Source organism: Aethalodelphis obliquidens, unplaced genomic scaffold (assembly GCF_003676395.1).
Source record: "Aethalodelphis obliquidens isolate GAN/ISIS:26980383/991018 unplaced genomic scaffold, ASM367639v1 scaffold6, whole genome shotgun sequence".
In the NCBI taxonomy this organism is placed as follows: domain Eukaryota; kingdom Metazoa; phylum Chordata; class Mammalia; order Artiodactyla; family Delphinidae; genus Aethalodelphis; species Aethalodelphis obliquidens.
In genome coordinates this window covers 15,687,857-15,694,756 of record NW_020837950.1, presented here as the reverse complement: position 1 = coordinate 15,694,756, position 6,900 = coordinate 15,687,857, and the positions used below count along the sequence as shown (strand labels likewise).

The following is a 6,900-nucleotide window of genomic DNA, read 5'->3' as shown; positions in this document are numbered from 1 at the left end:
AAAAGACCTGTACTCAGAAAACTATAAGACACTGATGAAAGAAATCAAAGATGACACAGACGATGGAGAGATATAACATGTTCTTGGACTGGAAGAATTAACATTGTGAAAATGACTGTACTACCCAAAGCAATGTACAGATTCAATGCAATCCCTATCAAATTACCAATGGCATTTTTTACAGAACTAGAACAAAAATCTTAAAATTTGTATGGAGATACAAAAGACCATGAATAGCCAAAGCAATCTTAAGGGGAAAAAACGGACCTGGAGGAATCAGAATCCCTGACTTCAGACTATACTACAAAGCTGTAAACAAGACAGTATGGTACTGACACAAAAACACAAATATAGTTCAATGGAATAGTATCAAAGCCCAGAGATAAACCCACACACCTATGGTCAACTAATCTATGACAAAGGAGGCAAGGATATACAATGGAGAAAAGACAGTCTCTTCAACAAGTGTTGCTGGGAAAACTGGACACCTACATGTAAAAGAATGAAATTAGCACACTACCTAACACCATACACACAAAAAACCTCAAAGTGGATTAAAGACCTAAATGTGATGCCAGACACTATAAAACTCTTAGAGGAAAACATAGGAAGAACACTCTTTGACACAAAATACAGCAAGATCCTTTTTGACCCACCTCCTAGAGTAATGGAAATAAAAACAAAAATGAACAAATGGGACCTAATGAAACTTAAAAGTTTTTGCACAGCAAAGGAAACTCTAAACAAGACAAAAAGACACCCCGCAGATTTGGAGAAAATATTTTCAAGTGAATCAACGGAGAATGGATTAATCTCCAAAATATATAAACAGCTCATGCAGCTCAATATTAAAAAAACAAACAACCCAATCAAAAAATGGGAAGAAGACCTAAATAGACATTTCTCTAAAGAAGACATACAGATGGCCAAGACACACATGAAAAGCTGCTCAACATCATTAATGATTAGAACAATGCAAATCAAAACTACAAAGAGGTATCTTGTCACACTGGTTGGAATGGGCATGGTCAGAAAATCTACAAACAACAAATGCTAGAGAGGGTGTGGAGAAAAGGGAACCCTCTTGCTCTGTTGGTGGGAATGTAAACTGATACAGCCACTATGGAGAACAGTATGGAGTTTCCTTAAAAAAACAAAAATTGAATTACCATATGACACAGCAATTCCACTACTGGGCATATACCCAGAGAAAACCATAATTCAAAAAGACGCATGCACCCCAATGTTCATTATAGCACTATTTACAGTAGCCAGGTCATGGAAGCCATCTAAATGCCTATCGACAGACAAATGGATAAAGAAGATGTAGTACATATATACAATGGAATATTAGTCAACCATAAAATGGAACGAAATTGGGTCATTTGTACAGATGTGGATGGACCTAGAGACTGTCACACAGAGTGAAGTAAGTCAGAAGGAGAAAAACAAATATCGTATATTAATGCATATATGTGGAATCTAGAAATGGTACAGATGAACTGGTTTGCAAGGCAGAAATAGAGACACAGATGTAGAGAACAAACGTATGGACCCCAAGGGGGGGAAAGCAGGGGGTGGGTGGTGGGTGGGATGAACTGGGAGATTGGGCTTGACATATATACACTGATATGTATAAAATAGATAACTAATATGAGCCTGCTGTATAAAAAAATAAATAAGATCCAAAAAAAAGAATCTGTAATTTTTTTTTTGTCATGTACTGATTATAGTCTAAAAAGAAAATAGAAATGGGGGGGGGAATGTAAAAATTCAGTTTTGTTATTATTTCTCCCATCATTTCAATTGCTGAGTTCAATTACCAAAAGAAATGAATCCATTTAAGTTTGTAAAATAATGAAACATGGCTTTCTATCAATTCATACAATTGACTGTTAGAAAACTATTAAAATACAAGAATATATAGATAACCCTATATGTGCTTGCTACTAGTTGTTTTATAAATATGTACTGGACACTCTTCTAAATTAAGACTTGAAAAATTTACCCACTGTTAAACATTAGTATTTCCTTTAAACACATGGGCATATCTATGTTCATATTCCACATCATTCTGATACTCAATTTTTCTTCTTTCTACATTCCCAGAGAGCACATATGCTATTCTGTCTCATTCTTTTTTGTTCGAGCTTTTAGCACAAGAGCAAACTTGCCACAGAGACAAGGCAAGAGGGGGTGAATGATTCTAACATTTCATCAAGTTCTCAATGTGGATCCATGTACCAAAATCTTTACTGTTATAGGGATGCTAGCATCTTTTTTTTTTCATTTAATATATATTTTTAACATTTTTATTGGAGTGTAATTGCTTTATAATGGTGTGTTAGTTTCTGCTTTATAACAAAGTGAATCAGCTATACATATACATATATCCCCATATCTCTTTTTATTTCGTATATCTATCTAAAATAAATTCAATATATTTTAGAAAATATATACATCTGAGAAAATTGGAGTATTTCTTTAAATGACTGAATATGCAGTTTCTAATAAGTAATAGCAACTGCACAGTACACCTGTTCAAAGAATAACTGAAGGAATAAATTAATGCTTGAAAGAAATATCACCATGTGTTTCTTATTGCTGTTTTAACAAATTGCCACAAACTGAATGGCTTAAAATGATACAAATTTATTTATTATCTTGCATTTGTGAAGATCAGAATTCCTAAATGAGTCACATTGAGTTAAAATCAAGATATTGACACATCTACATTCTTCCTAGAGTTTCTATGGGAGAGTTTGTTTCCTTGTGTTTTCCAGCATCTAGAGGCTGCCTGTAGTCCTTGATGCATTGTTCAATTCCCTTATCTTCAATGCTACCAATGTCAGTATTTCTCACACAGACGTTTCTCTGGTTCTCTTTTCTCTTTTAATGTAATCACCCTTGTGTCACATTTGCCCCACTGGGATAATATAGGATAATTTCTTTATTTTAAAGTCAGTTAATTAGCAACCTTAATTCCAACTGCAGCTTTAATTTCCTCCTTTGCCATGTAACCTAACATATTCACAAGTTCCAGGAACTAGGACATGGAAATCTTTGGGAGGGTTATTATTTTGCCTACCATACTATGATACTATGTAATTAACTTAAAAGAGAGACAGACCTGGTAAGGAAGAGTTTTGGAGATTATGATAAGAATTTTAGACTGTATTTTAAATGGAAACAAATTAAAGAATTTAAGCAAGAGAAGCATCAGCAATTCAACTTGTCCTTTTAAAAGATCGCTTGTATGCAGTGTACACAGTTAATAGGAGTTAGGAGTGGATTTTCTAATGAATTTCATGAAAAATGTGAGAAAAAGAAAAATTAACAGAGCACAGATCCTAAGGTGTTTAAATCAAATTTTGGACTCCCACTTAACTAGCTGAGTAGCTTTGGAAAATTCCGTCTCTGTTCCCTTATATGTAAATTGAGGATGACAGTGGTACCAAACTCTTAGTTTTTGTTTTCTTTTCTAATAAAACTAAGGTAATGCATGCAAAGAGCCTAAAGTGTTAGTACATGAATTCCTTAATAAGTGTTAGTTTTACTAATAATTGTTTAGGAGGTAAAACTTACCAAATGACTGAATGTGGATTTAAGGCAAATATTGATAATCACTCCCAAATTTCTGAAAAATCAAGGCTTCTTTTTAACGGTAAAAACTAGAGTTGGAGCATATGTGATTAATGTACTCCACAGATTTCCTTTTTTATTTGATGAACACAAGATGCTTGAGAGAACTCCATCTACAAATGTTGAAGAAAAGTTGCATGTAACTATTGCTCAGATACAGGTTTGGAATTGAGAGGAGAATCAACATATGTTTGCTTATGCCAATTCTGTCTTTCTTCATATAGAAGATGCTATATTTGTAATATGCACCATTATTTTTGTACCACACAGAAAGAAACAATAAATAAAAATTTCCAGTAGAAATATGACATGCAGTCAATCTAAAAGTGAATTACCTTTTTGATGTTAAATATGAAAGAAATTTACAGCTCAGAGTCAATATAATAGAGTTGACTATTTTTGACAACTTGTGGGGAGATTAAATCATCTAGGTGAGCAGTCAGAGTGAAAAATGAAGGTTTGGGGGAAATATGACATGTAAGAGCAGAGGTAGAGGCATGAGAGATGGAGAAATAGAAATTATGGGTATGGTCAGTTTCTCTTTGAACTTAGCTGTCAGTGGAAGGGAGCTGGAAGAGAACATGGTGTCTGATGAATCTTATTTTCCCTTTTTTAAATTTGGGAGCAATCAGCCCATGTTTGAATATTGAATATCGATTAAAAGGAATAGGAAGGCTTTTTCACAATGGGTTTACCACCAGAACACAGGTGTCATGAAAACCACTGCTAAATCTAAGGCAAAATGGGAAAGGAAATAACTCATATCAACATCATCATCATTGGACATGTAGACTCAGGCAAGTCTACCACTACTGGCCATCTGATCTACAAATGTGGTGGGATCAGCAAAAGAACCATCAAAAAATTTGAGAAGGAGCCTGCTGATATGGGAAAGAACTCCTTCAAGTATGTCTGGGTCTTAGATAACTGAAAGCTGAAACTGAGCTTGATATCACTACTGATAGATATCTCCCTGTGGAAATTCAAGACCAACAAGTATTGTGTGACCATCATTGATGCCCCAGGACACAGAGACTTTATCAAAAACATGATAACAGGTACATCTCAGGCTGACTGTGCAGTGTCCTGATTGTTGCTGATGGTGGTGCTGAATTTGAAGCAGGTATCTCTAAGAATGGGCAGATCTGTGAGCATGCCCCTCTGGCTTACATACTGGGTGTGAAACAACTAATTGTTGGTGTTAACAAGATGGATCCACTGAGCCACCCTACAGGCAGAAGAGATACAAGGAAATCTTTAAGAAGTCAACACTTACATTAAGAAAATTGGCTACAACCCCAACAGAGCAGTATTTGTGCCAATTTCTAGTTGAAATGGTGACAAGAAGCTGGAACCAAGTGTTAACATGCCTTGGTTCAAGGGATTAAAAAGCTACCCATTAAGGTGGCAGTGCCTGTGGAACCATGCTACTTGATTGCATCCTGCCACCAACTCATACAATTGACAAGCCCTTGTGTCTGCCCTTCTAGGACATCTATAAAATTGTTGCTATAGGTACTATCCATGTGGGCTGAGTGGAGACTGGTGTTCTCAAATCCAGCATGGTGGTCACCTTTGCTCCAGTCAGTGTTACGACTGAAGTAAACTCTATTGAAATGCACCATGAACCTTTGAGTGAAACTCTTCCTGGGGACAACATGGCCTTCAATATCAAGAAAATGTCTGTCAAAGATGTCCATTGTGGCAGTGTGCCTTGTGACACCAAAAGTGACCCACCAATGGAAGCAGCTGGCTTCACAGCCCAGATGATTATCTTGAACAATTCCAGCCAAAGCAGTGCTGAATATGCAGCTGTGCTGTATTGTCACACAGCTTAAATTGCTTGCAAGTTTGCTGAGCTGAATGAGAAGATTGATTGTTGTTCTGGGAAAAAGCTGGAAGATGCTTCCAGATTCTTGAAGTGTGGTGATTCCACCACCATTGATACGGTTCTTGGCAAGCCCATGTGTGTTGAGAGCTTCTGTGACAATCCTCGTCTGGGGCACTTTCGTGTTGGTGACATGAGATATGGTTGCTGTGGGTGTCATCAAAACAGTGGACAAGAAGACAGCTAGAGCTGGTAAGGTCACCAAGTCTGCCCCAAAAGCTCAGAAGGTTAAATGAATATTATCCCCAATCCCTGCCACCCATGTCTTAATCAGTGGTAGAAGAACAGTCTCAGAACTTTTTGTCTCAGTTGGCCATTTAAGTTTAATAGTAAAAGACTGGTTAATGATAAAACACATCGTAAAACCTTCAGAAGGAAAGGAGAATGTCTCGTGGGCCATTTACATGTGTGTGCGTGTGTGTGACTATTTTAAGTTATTAGGTTTTAAAATCAGTACTTTCTAATGGAAACAACTTGACCACAAATCTGTCACAGAACTTTGAGACCCATTAAAACAAATTTTAATGAAGAACGTGTGTCTTCTTTTGGTCACCATTGTAACTTCCTATAGTCCTACTTAGGTAAAAGACTTTAATAGGAGTTTCCCAAAGCTTATTTATGGTGTACCATCAGCTGTAACTTCAGAATTTGGTAATTCTGAGTTAACATTTTTTTCTGCATAGGGATTTCGATTTTTTTCACCTTGCCAAAGTGGGAGGAATCACCTGTTTAAGAACATAGTGAAGAACTATGGGAAGAGTCTGTTGGTGCAACATTTCATAGGTTAGGACAGATAAGCAAAGAGTAACTTTGTTTATATGTAAGATGACTTATAAGAAGGACAAATTCTGTAATATTAAAGTTTGAGTGATATATTTAAGCTTCTGTATAATTACATCAATATTGAGTAAACTTGTTGGTATAATGTCAAATTTTAGTTTGCAGTTCTTGGAATGTGCATTCTCGCATTTACAGATATTAAAGTAGTAGAACCTAAAGTGTGAGGCTTCAATAGTATTGAGCACTGCCCTGCTACAGTTAATTGTATCCAGCTTCTAGGAAAAAGAAAAAATACTGGAAGTTGAGAAATAAAAAGGACTAGGAGACAGGAAAAAGTGAATTGTATAAAAGAATGGGGAAGAATAATTGACATTCTGTAGAAGGCAAGTTACATGGAGAGAAGAGGATAGGCTTCAGGACACATGCAGAGTAGTTTTCCCCTGATTGGTAGAGACAATTCTGCCACTATAATGGGAGGGAAGGATAGAGTACCTGCAGAGATGCTGGAGAGAGATGTGGCAGGAGGGTGGAGGTGTTCCATTGGGTGGCTTGAAATCAGTCAGTGAAAGATGAGGAAAGGTCATCCACTG

At 36.4% G+C, this 6,900-nt stretch overlaps 1 pseudogene; it reads left to right on the top strand.

Annotated features, from left to right (window-relative positions):
• Positions 1–4,384: 4,384 nt before the first annotated feature.
• On the top strand, positions 4,385–5,766 carry LOC113618685 (elongation factor 1-alpha 1 pseudogene; annotated as a pseudogene).
• The last annotated feature ends 1,134 nt before the right edge of the window (positions 5,767–6,900 follow it).